The 12,457-nt window shown below is 45.4% G+C and overlaps 1 protein-coding gene across 3 annotated transcripts in view; it reads left to right on the forward strand.

Annotated features, from left to right (window-relative positions):
* The window catches only part of XCL1 (X-C motif chemokine ligand 1), a 172,145-nt gene that overhangs the window by 139,558 nt on the left and 20,130 nt on the right, over positions 1–12,457 (forward strand). The window contains exon 1 of one of the 3 annotated variants that reach the window (XM_082702821.1): positions 10,535–10,662. The exons of the other annotated variants lie outside the window; for them this stretch is intronic. The gene's annotated coding sequence lies outside the window, so the exon portion shown is untranslated. Of the gene's footprint in view, positions 1–10,534; positions 10,663–12,457 lie in introns of those variants that run through there. 3 annotated transcript variants of the gene reach the window in all.

Consider the following 12,457-nt stretch of genomic DNA (forward strand, 5'->3'; position numbering starts at 1 on the left):
TTCCATTTGGGGAGGTTCAGTGGAACGTGCGTGGCGGTAAGGAGAGAGCATCCGGGATGGAGAGCAGCGGAATCGACAAACCGTAAGGACACTGAGAACACCTACAGAGATTTAGTTTCAGTACAGTGAATGCACAGTGCTCCATCGGTTTCAGATGTACCACAGAGGACTCAGCAGTTCTGCCCAGCACTCAGAGCTCACACGACTAACTGTGCCCTCGATTCCATTCACCTGTTTACCCAACCCCCCAACCTCCCCTCTGGTAGCTGTAAGGTTGTCCTCCGCGGTTAAGAGTCTGTATGGACTCCGAAAAACAACCCGAGGGGTTTGAAGGGGCGGCGGGGGGGGCGGAGGTCGGGGTACCAGGTGGTGGGTATTATAGAGGGCACGGATTGCATGGAGCACTGGGTGTGGTGCAAAAATAATGATACTGTTATGCTGAAAATATATAAATCAATTTAAAAAAAGAGTCTGTTTTCTGGCTTCTCTCTCTTTGTTTAGTGTGTTCATTCGTTTTGTTTCTTAAATCCCACGTGAGAGTGAAGCCACATGGTGTCGTCTTCCTCTGACTGATTTCACTCGTCGCATCATCCTCCCTAGATCCTTCACGCTGTTTCAGGAGGCAAGACTTCCGTCTTTTCTCTAATGGCTAAGTAGAGCGATCTTATTCCATTGTCGTTATCTGTTCCTCCATCAGTGGACACTTGGCTGTTATAAATAATGTAAATGATGCTACAATACGACAGGGATGCATATATCTTTTCAAATTAGTGTTTTTGTTTTCTTTGGGTAAATACTCAATAGTGAAATTACTGGATTCTATTTTTGATTTTTTTGAGGAACCTCCATGCTGTTTCCACAGTGGCTCTGCCCGTTTGCGTTCCCAGCAACAGCGCCCGCGCGTTCCTCTCACTCCACATTCTCGCCAACACGTGTTCCTTGTGTTGTTGGTTTTAGCCATTCTGACTGGTGTGAGCTGATATCTCCTTGTAGTTTTGATTTGCATTTTCCTGATGGTTGGAGATGTTGAGCATCTTTTCATGTGTCTACTGGCCATCTGTATGTCTTTATTTTTTTAAGATTTTATTTATTTATTTGACAGAGGGAGATCACAAGGAGGCAGAGAGGCAGGCAGAGAGAGAGGGAAGCAGGCTTCCTGCTGAGCAGAGAGCCCAATGCGGGACTCGATCCCAGGACTCTGAGATCATGACCTGAGCCGAAGGCAGTGGCTTAACCCACTGAGCCACCCAGGCGCCCAGGCCATCTGTATGTCTTTGGAGAAATGTCTGTTCAGGCCTTCTGCCCATTTTAAAATTAGATTATTTGGGGTTTTGATGTTGAGCTGTGAAAGCTCTTTGTATATTTTAGATATTAACCCATTATCAGATAAGCCATTTGCAAATATGTTCTCCCATTCAGTAAGTTTTCTTTTAGTTTTGTGGATTGTTTCCTTGGCTTTGCGGAAGTTTTGTTTTGTTTTGTTTGGATGTAGTCCTTATAGTTTATGTTTGCTTTTATTTCCCTTGACTTAGGAGACAAATCTAGAAAAAGGTTGCTATGGCTGATGTCAAAGAAATTATTGCCTATCTTCTCCTCCAGGATTTTTATGGTTTCAGTCTCACATTTACACATTTAATCCATTTTGAGTTTATGGTATAAGAACGTGGTCCAGTTTCATTGTTTTGCCTGTGGCCATTCAGTTTTCCCAGGACGATTTGTTGAAAAGACTTTTTCTCATTGCATATTCTGGCTCCTTTGTTGAAGATTAATTGACCACATAATCATGAGTTTACTGCTGGGCTCTCTATTCTCTTTTACTGATCTATGTTTCTATTTTTGTGCCGGTAGCATACTGTTTTGATTCCTACAGATTTGTAATATTACTTGAAGTCTGGAGTTGTGATGCCTCAGCTTTGCTTTTCTTTGTCAAAATTGCTTTGGCTGTTTGGGGTCTTTTGTATTTTCATACAAATCTTAGGATTGTTTGTTCAAGTTCTGTGAAAAATGTTATTGGTATTTTCATTGGGATTGCATTAACTATGTAGATTATTTGGGGTATATAGACATCTTAGCAATATTTGTTCTTCCCATCCATGAACATGGGATGTCTTCCCATTTGTTTGAGTCTCTTTGTTTTCCTTCTCTGGCATTTTGCAGTTTTCAGTGTAGGTCTTTCACCTCCTTGGTTAAGTTTATTCTTAGGTGTTTTATTATTTTTGGTACTATTGTAAATGGGACTGTTTTCTTATTTTGTCCTTCTGATACTTCATTATTGGTATATAGAAATGCAACAGATTTCTGTAAAAATATAGGAACATTAAAAAAACCTTAAAACATGGGGTGCCAGCTCAGGGTTGTGATCCCGGAGTCCTGGGACAGAGGCTCCCAGCTCGCATCGGGCCTCCTGCTCGGCGGGAAGCCTGCTTCTCCATCCCCTCCACGCCTCCCCCACTCATTTGTTCTCTCTCTCTCTTTCTTTCAACTAACTAAATAAGTCTTGAAAAAATCCTTAAAACAATGTACAAATGACCCATCTGTTGCACAGCCATTATGCAAGGCCCCGTTCTAGGTGCTGTATCCACACTGCAGAAGTACGTAAACACTGTAGAAGTACGTGCTTGGAGGAGCTTACCTTTGAGTGAGTATAAAATCAAGAAGCAAATAAGCGAGCAAGATAATTTTAGAAAGTGATAACATCATGAGGAAATGAATAAGGCAGTGAGAAAGACAGTCACGCTAAGCTTATCTGTGACTTTGAAATAGTGAAATATATCAGATGTTTTTTCTTTTGAGTTATTTTTTAGGAATATGGTTTTGGTGTCATTTCTCTATCCAGAGGTAACAAAGATATTCTGTGGTATTTTCCTTCTTTCTTTCTCTTTCCTCTCTCTCTTTCTTTCTTTCAGTTTATGTAGTGGTTGTTAAAATCTAGGCATTTTATTCACCAGGAGTCTATTTTTGTACATTTATAACATAGGAAACATTTTCTCCGTAAAATAAGCAAAATTTTCCAACAATACAAGTGAATAATATATTTTATCCTTATTTGGTCATCATTTATATATATGTATACAGGTATACAAATATACATATATATGTCATAACCATGATTCTGAGCTTCTTATTAATTTTACTTGTTCTTCCCTAAATTTGTATAAAGTGTATTTTATTAACACAACTTTGTCTCACGCCTTAATACTGGACAGGGATATTTTTTCCTCTCTGTTTTTCTTTTTTCAACTTTCTTCAGTTGTCTGTGAATATCTTTGTATGATACAAAATAAAAATGAGATTAGAAAATTTCTTCCCAAAATTATTTGGGTATTTCTATTAGAATTACTTTGAATACTAGATAAATTTCGGGGAAAATTGACATCTTTACAATACTTGTCATCTCCTTCATAAATATTGGTATATGTCTTCTGTGTCCTTTAATAAAATCACATTTTTTATATTAAGACAAGACAGATATATGATGGAGCAGAATGTAAAGTTATCATGAATTTTGAAGAGAATTCACGGGACTTCAAGGAACTACCCCGTTTGCCATGTATGGCAGTGCCTTCTCATCAAGACTTCTCACCCCTGGGAGGTGTCTCTGTCCTCTGTCCTAGAAAAGATGTAGGGGCACTGAGGATACACTTTTCCTTGCGAGATGGTTCTCTTCTGGCTGTGTGGCTAAGTGTATGGGTGCTGGAGCCAGATTCCTTGTGCTCAGATCCCTGATCAATCACTGATTAGCTGTCTGGCTTAGGGCAGGTGCCCCGACCTCCCCTAATTTTTAGTTTTGTCAGGAATAAAATGGAGAATCCATTTTATGGATTTAGGATAATGTATGCCAAATGCTTAACAGAGTGCCAGATTTGGAGTAAGTACTTATTAAATGCTAGCTACTATGCTAAACGATTTTAAGCTATACTCACTATAATCTGGCATATGAAAGTGTGTGTGTGTGTGTGTGTGTGTGTGTGTACCCATAAAGGCAACTGCAATCTAGGACTATTATTTGTTCTGTTCAAAATATGTAACTATTAAAAAATCAAATGTGGGAGGGTAGATAGTCTCAGTAGAACCAAAATAAGCTATAAAAGAATAAAGAATAGGCTGATGGGATTACTTATTTAATAGAATGGAGGTAAAGGGGGTTTGCAGTGAGAATTAGGGATCATTTTGTTGCTAAGGATTCTGTCTGGAGTGACATTAGGGATCCAGAAGCTGAGAGAGAGACTCAGGGTTAGTACTAGAGTTTTCACTACTCTTGGCTTGCCACAAGGGTGGGAGCAACAGGAAGGAAAGGTTGAATGGTGCTGTATTTAAAAAGTTAAGCTGTCTTTGGGGAGGAAACCACAACTGTGAAGATGAATTCTGTTGAAGGAACTGGTGACTGTAACAGTGTGAACAGTGATGGTGCTGATGTTGGGAAGGTGACTGCCAGGCAGGGGAGCGTCTCCTGTGAGTCCTCTCTGAGGTGGATGGACGCCGGCTCCAGACATCCAGGTCGGAGGAGCCGCTGACTCTATGCCGCCGGGACTCCATAAATACGGAGAGTTAGATCATACGGAGAGTTAGATCAAATACTAATCAGTATTTCAGTAGTGGTGACCTGGGACAGCGGTGGGGGGACAGCTCAGTCTATCCCCAGACGTGACTTTCCTTTTAATTTTGGTATGAGTAGTGATTTTTCTTATTGCTGAAACATGAAAGTAGATAATTTATGTTTAATGTTTATTTATGAGGCTCTTTTGATGAAATAGCATCTTTATTGAAAAAGCATAATTAGTAGAGATTCTAGAAAATACCAGGAAATAGTTTAATTGTAGATCAAATTGCTAATGTGATTAGTTCCTGGTAGAAGTAATGAGATTGGGAGCATGGTCAGGAACACCTAAGCAGTTCCTAGGGGACACGCATTTATAAATTCGGATTGTTGGAAGGGTTAAATATATTTGGTTGATACCTTGGGTGTTGCATTCAGTGTTAAGCTTCTCACTGGATCATTCGCATCATTGTGCAAACTTGATATTAGTTCTCCCTCTAACAATCAAAAGAAACAAAACACCATCTCCATCCAACTTCCTCCTTAAGCTTCAGTCCTTCTTTTCAAGCCCCTATTGTGACATTTGTGAGACGACTGTAGTCTAAAACCTCTCTTCTCAAAGAGTTGTGTGTGGGGGCTGCCTCCCTTCCTCTCGCAGGCCCTCTTGAGCCCTCCTCAGCGAGGCTGACTGACCCATGAAGCGTCTCCCTCGTGGTCATCTGTGGTTCTCATGTGGGAAACCCAGCGTCATTTCTAAGTCCTCATTTGCTGAGCTATATCGAGCATTTGAAAAACTTGCTCACCGTCTTTGTATAAATATTCTCCTATCTTGGTTTCCAGGACACCACGTGACTCTGGTCTTCCTTCTTTCTTTCTGTTTCTCAGCTTCTCTTGGTTCCTCCTCATCTTGCTTCCTATAGAAATGGAGGCCGTGCTTGGTAGAGGAGACAAGAACATGAGGAACATAACTGTTTCTGGTTCTCATGAGATGTAATTGATGTATATCATGGCATACGTTCACGTGTGCAGTTCATGGTTCGACTCAGATGCCCTGTGAAGTGACCACTACGGCAAGTGTAGTTGGCACCCATCATCTCATATAGATACAGTAAAAAGGAAAAGAAAAAAGGAAAAAAAAATTGTGATGAGAATATCACTCTGACATGTCGGAGAGTGACTTCATATGGATGCAGAGACACAATGTCCATGATTTGTCCTTTACAGTCTCTTACTGCACACATCACACTTCTTCATATTTTACTTCATTTTGAAATATATTTGATAGTATTGATAGGATTGATATGATATTTTTTCCTTTCTTTCCAAGGGGAAGCTGGGGGTCATGTAAGTGACTTGTCCAAGGCGATACAGAAGCTTAGTGAGAAGCGCAGATGGTTTCTGATGTCTCCCCAGTTCTCTTTGGAGCCCCTGATGTTCCTGTGCTACTGGCTCTGTCAGCTGGTGAGAGCCTCACCACATTTCACTGACTGGTTTCTACTCATTGCGATGTTGGTGTTCTTGGCGAGAATTCAAGCTACCTCAGCCTCAAATACCCCTTCTCCTATTGCTTTGGGAAGGTCCTCCACGGCCAGCAATGAGATGTGGAAAACCACCAAGAAGTCTTCAAGCTCTTTTTCATAGGCACTCAGTGGGACGGTAAAACGCCCGCGGTTCCATGGGTGCCTGACAAAGGAACGGACCCTGCGATGAAGAATGCTGGTGCGATCAATAAGACTTCTTCAGGGGGCTCGAATGTGACACTGAGGGAGGAATAGGCAAGATTGGGTCACCGTCTGGTTGCCTGGCTGCCAAGCTCATCAGAACTCTCTTATCTAGTGTCTGATTCCATTACCACCCCGTGTAACGACATCAGAGGCTCCCCAACACCTTTGGGGGAATCTGCGTGTGTTGGGTTAATGGGTGGAGTCCTTTGCCATCTGGCCTCCTCCGACCTCTGCTTCTTGCCCCGCACTCCACGCCAGCTTGCTCTGTCCGCATCTACAGCATGTCGGCTTTCTCCGTCCTCTTTGTGCCGTCGGACTTCTCCGTCGTCCAGAATGCTGGAGCAGCTTCCTGCTCTAGCTAGAAATGCCCACTCAGCCTTTGAGACTTGTCTCGTGATCAGGCCTCTCGGCTTCGGCCTTTCTGCCCCACCCTCACCCACCGGGGGAGATGCCCCTTCTCTGTGCTCCCAGAGAACGCTTTGCTGTTTTTAGTTACTGAATAATTACTCTGGGTTACAGCTCTTTTTTGGTTCACCCGTTGTTCCCAGTCTTATCACTGGGCTTGGAACTGCTAGAAACTTAGTAAAGCGCCTATTGCATGAATGAGCAAAATGTGAGTGAACTGTTATTGAATATGAAGTAACGATTGCAAAACAATTTTAACTGTGTGCAATCTATGACAGGAAACCTGGGCTCACGTACATTGAAAATCCAGGGGCATAACCTTCATTGTCATATTGGTCCCCATGCCTCTGAAGACTACTGAGATGGACAAAATACTTTCAGGGGCTCGCGGAGCTTCCTAGTTAGCCTGACACAGTGAACACGCTGAGGGTCTCCCTTGTAGAGAAGAAATCGTGCTTCTCCAGAGGCATGAGCAAAGGCCACTGAAAGTAACAGAATCACAAGGGTGTATGGATATCAGAGGAAATTTGCCTTTGCCGTGTGCACCCCACAGAACACGGCGCACAGGAACACGTTCAGCTGGAATGCTGTGAAGCAGAGTCACACAGTGACACATCACAGAGAGCCCCAGTAGGACACTTGCGGGTGGAGAATGGAACAAGCATCAGCTTTTCCGTTCGCACAGCAGCTCACTCAGAGCAGCGTGGCGTCTCGAGCAGCCCACCCCACTGAGACGGCTCTTTTCCCAGCCTGCTGGTTAGGTGGCTGCCCCGGGGGTCGCTCAGCCGCGGAAATCTCTAGCTCAGAAGAGGGGCCCGAGAACCGTAGGGTCTGTCCCGCGGAAAGTCTCATGAGTAAGATTTCGAGTCGGCAAACAGCAGAGGCTGCTGTGAGGAGCAGATCAGAATTTTCCTCTTCGGTCTTTCTCTCTCCTCCACGCAGTGCTTTCAGAATAGAAGCGATTTCCTCTCCGCTGCCCCGCCCCCAGCCCAGCCCCGCTCCACCGCCGCCGCCCTGGAGCTGCGGGAGCGCCGGCCTTCCTGCCAGGCTCTCCGCCAAGCAGAGGAAGACTCGGCCCCTGCAGGCCCCCGCCCACCCCCCAAAACGCCTTGATGTTCAAGGGTCAGCGTGAGGAGGGGACGGAGCTGAGGAGAAGCTCTGGACAAACACGCTGCCTCTTGAGGTCTGCATGTGAGCGGGGTGATCTGGAGACCCTTGAGGACGGGGACTTGCCCGTCTAGACCCTGAGCCTGCCACGAGCACGGCACTTGGCCCCTGGTGGGGACTCCAGGGCGCTGAAATTGTGAACAAGGGAAAGAGGAACTAGGGCATCGTTCCCCGGAGGGGGACTGAGTGCTTTCTGGGTACAGGAAGCGAAGCCGAAATACCTTCCACTTTGTCTTTCTTAGATAGGGGGTCAGAGGTCAAAAACCCAAACAAAGCAGGGGTGCTCAGCTCTCTCCCTTAAGGAACAACCGAGAGTTTGCAGCGTAAGAAACCGGATAAGGGCTCTGCAGACACCGTTTACTACTACACAGAGGATGTATTTCAAGTCCCGATTAAGGCCTGCCTGGGGTTAGGGGGCAACTTCTTCAGGGGTCACAGTCCGGGTCGTGAGTTACGGTCTTGGTTGTGGCCGTGGTAGGGAAACTGCACAGATGGTGGAACAGACCATCCCCACCATGACCTGACTGAAGGGAACAGTGTTGTGGGCAGAGGGAAGAGCGTGTGAGAAGGCGCTGAGGAACGAGCGAACAGCGTTTAACCTGCGAAGTGATGTGTGAAGAGGCAGCGGGGTTCAGGTAATGACGCTAGAAGTCCTGAGCAACGTGAGAACTGTACGAATTCTGTGCTTCAGAATCAGCACCCGTGTAACCTTGGGTCAGCCTGTAAGAAGAGGTGCCTGAAAATCAGGGCTTGAGTTTAAGTTTCCAGGTTTTGAAGTCGCCCCTACCTCTGCCTCTGGACCCTTCCTTCCTCCCACGTAGAATACAATCTCAGCAAGGTATTGCATTCCTCGATTCTTCCTAGAATAAACACATCTCCAGATTGCCTCAGTCTTACAGAGAGAAGGAAAGGAGCAGTTTGCTTTGTGGCTCTGTTACTTGCTGAACCTTTGGATTTCCGATGTTCTTGTTGGCTTTCCGTTTTTAAAAAATATCAATTAATTACGGTTTTTTAAAAATTTGGTCTTTGATGCCTTAATTATTTTGGACATCAATCATCTGTCTGCTTGGTTTCCCTTCCCGTGTCCTGAAACTGCCGCCCACCACCGCATGCATGAGAGAAACCGTGTTCTTGCAATGCGGTCCTCATCCCCTGGCAATCGCTGATCGATGCGGGAGTGAATTCGACTCGGACTCTGGGCAGGAATTTGGGTGTGGGTCTAAGTGATTTCAGTTTAGGCTGGTTGGGACTCAGACAGGAAAGAGAGACCAGGGCGGCTGTGCCCCACTGTGGGGCCGTCGGTGAGGCCCAGGAGCTCCTGCTGTCCCCGAGAGGGGAGTGGGACTCGGGCTGTCTGGGCGCTGCAGGCCTGCCTCCGGGTCGCCCCCCAGGCCTGGCGCATCTTTGCGTATGGTTCTGTGAGTTCCTCTGGATCCTTGTAGTACCCCTCCTTTCCACTCACCCCAGTTCCCCCGTTTTCTGTTACTGCGGCCCCAGTAGGACTGAATCTCCTCCCCAGCCCTGTTCCGGGCCGAGGCTTCTGGCCTCCATTTTGAGTCTAATTCTTTTGTTTCAGCAAAGGGTTTTTAGCTCAATTCTGTTAACATTTTTGGGCAATTAACTGAGAAATGTTGTATTTTTTCTGTTCTAAAATAGAAGCAATGGTAAGACACTTAAAAGGAATTTTCAGGGGGGAAAGGTGCCACCACATTCAGGGTAAACAATCTCTGATTCTAACTTTAAAAATGTGAAAAATGTGGAAAAAAAAAAACCAGGCATCTTAGAAATTGGCAATTTGGTAAAGCTTTATTTATTTATTTATGTATCTGGGAGAGGGTAGAGCCAGAGAGAGAATCTTAACAGGCTCCACACCCAGCAGAAGCTGGAGGAGGGACGCCTTCTCCCCACCCTGAGATCATGACCTGAACGGAAATGAAGACTGAGGTGCTTAACCGACTGAGCCACCCAGGCATCCGGTAATATTTTACGTTTAAGCAGTACATAGCACGTCACACTGTCCCACTGCTTTTACATATAGCACTGTTTTTTAAAAAAAAATTTTAGATTTGAGTATAGTTGACACAAACCGTTACATTAATTTCAGGAGCCGACAGAGTGCGCCGACACGTTGGCGCGTCACGCTTTGCTGTTGTGGCCTGTGACAGCACCGCCGGCCACACAGGGCATGCTAACCAGCGCTCGACCTTCGAGGCTCTAGTCCAGAGACGCTCCGTGAAAAGAGCTTGAAAGTTCGATGTGTCCTTTTTCTCGTCGTCATAGGTCTTTTCTTATAAAACTTTCTTTAAAAGAATGTGCTCCAGAAAGACAAAGGGGGCAAAGTAAGCGCGAGGCTGTGGGCCTGTGAAGTAGGGATTTAACCCCAGACAGGGTGGTGGGAAGTCCCAAACAACCGTGGGCAGCGGGAGGGGAGAAGGCTCCGGGAAGGAGGCCTCCGGGATCAAGGGCGAGTCGGTTCGACGACCTGCCCTGTGCCGCATTTGGCAGAAAAATCAGATTTATGGATTGTACAGGGGACGAGAGAAATTTAAAATCAAGGCCAACTAGAAACTCCAAGGAAAACTCAAACCTGAACAAGGAAAAAAATGTAATAGTTGAATGTGGCTTTCCGCATTTAGTAACTATGCTCACAAATTCGTAATAATATAATGTTGATTATTCAATCAATCTATATTCCTTTATTGGAAAGACGAAGCACAAGAGGGAAAAATAACGCAGTATCTACATAGAGAGACGAGTGTGTGCACAGAAGAAACGGCCAAGAGAGTTCAACGCAGTTTTCTCTTGGGAACAAACCCGGCGGTGTGGGTGGTAAGTCAGAGAACTTTTATTTTCATTATAATCTGTCTTTTCAGGCTATTTGGCATTTCTAGGAAACCATTTTCATGTCGATGAAAATCTGCCATTTAAAATACATGTACTTAGACTGATGGGAGATTTTTTTAGTCTACTGGATTTTCCTAACTGCGGCTTCTTTTTCTAAATACTAACAAATGCTTTATTACTAATCTGTCCTATAAGCTGGGCAAAACTCCGCCTCGTCTCGCTTCGGAGTCTACCGTATCTTCACATTCACAAACAGAGACGCCTGCTTGTTTTCCATCTTCCGGTATCCTTTTACTTCCCCATGATTGTTCCGATCCTATCCACACTGCTGACCTGCTTCTAGTAGCCCAGACTGGCGGGTTTCCCTGAGGTAACAGCAGGGCACACACAGAAGACATGAGAAGCAGCTCAACCGTGGGCGGGCTGTGTGGACCCACATTCACGTTGTGGCACCATTTTTGTGGCCCCTGAATTTTATCACTCAAGTGCAGTAAGACCCAGACAGGTCAGCAAGGCAGAATGTCACAGAACCTTGGTATATGCACCTTTGGAAATCAGAGAGACATTTCGTACCTCTGTGTCTGAGCACGGGTTTCACTCAGATCTCCTGTTCGCAGCGTGAGGTCTTGCAGGAGCCGCAGAGCGTGAGAGAGCAGGACGCACATCTGCGCTGGAAACTAGGGCATTTCTGGTATGGGAGGGCCGTGGTTGGGACTGTTCCAGGCAGCAGTCAAGGATGCTAGACAACTCTAGAAAACATAAGAGGAAAAAAAGACTCTTGGGCAGATCACTGAATCGTCGGGACGTCTGGAGAATCTAGATCAGAACCCAGGCAAGGAAGGGAAAATCGAGATGGCGCCACGGGGACAGTTTCCTGTCTCCTCCCTGAGCGCTGACCAGCCCGATGCTGGATGCCACCAACCCTCAACTGCGGTGACCTTACTGCTCCGCTACCACGAGTAACGTCTGTCCCTGAACCACTTCTCAGATGCAAAATTCTGGGGAGAAGAAACCAACTGATTTTAAATTTGTCTCGTTTCCAGGTGGTTAGGAGGGAGATGTGTCTTCCTCCATTTTCCATAGCGGGCAGTAGGGACTTTCTTTCCTTTAATCCTGGATTTTGGCCCAGCAGGACACTTTTGTGGATGCTGGGTAGCCAAGCTCGGTGACCAGATTTATTAACCACCAAATGTGGGACTGTACCTACAAAGGGAAAAATTAATGGTCCCGGCTGTGGTGACATGGGAAGGGAAGAGAATAAACCATGGGAAGTAGGCTCACATAATTCATCTTGGTCCAGAGACTTGAACTTTTTAAAATGTCTGGCTTTTCTCTTGTTATTTACTACCTGCCTTCAACGGACTCTTTTAACTGCGTGCTCTGCCCTTGGCACTTAAAACCATTCCCCTTACCAGAGAAAAGGGAAGATAATTGAAGCTGTTCTTTTTCTGTCGACTACATTGTATTTTAAAAACTAGGGACACCAGGATGGCTCAGCCAGTCGGGCGTCTGACTCTGATTTTGGCTTAGATCATGTTCGTGGGGTTCCCATCTTGTTTCATTTTTCCCTCCCTGCCCCTCGTGACCCCCTGCCCTACCTCTCAAATTCCTCATATCAGAGAGATCCTATGATAATTGTCTTTCTTTGGTCATTCAATCCAGTCTTGATACAGAAACAGGCTCTTCGGAGAGGCAGCAGAGCCCACACATACTTCTCTCAACCTCTCTATTCAAAAAGCAACAGATCATGCAGGAACACAGTCTTCCTGGCCGGGGTTCT

Source organism: Mustela nivalis (assembly GCF_964662115.1).
Source record: "Mustela nivalis genome assembly, chromosome: 16".
Classification (NCBI taxonomy): domain Eukaryota; kingdom Metazoa; phylum Chordata; class Mammalia; order Carnivora; family Mustelidae; genus Mustela; species Mustela nivalis.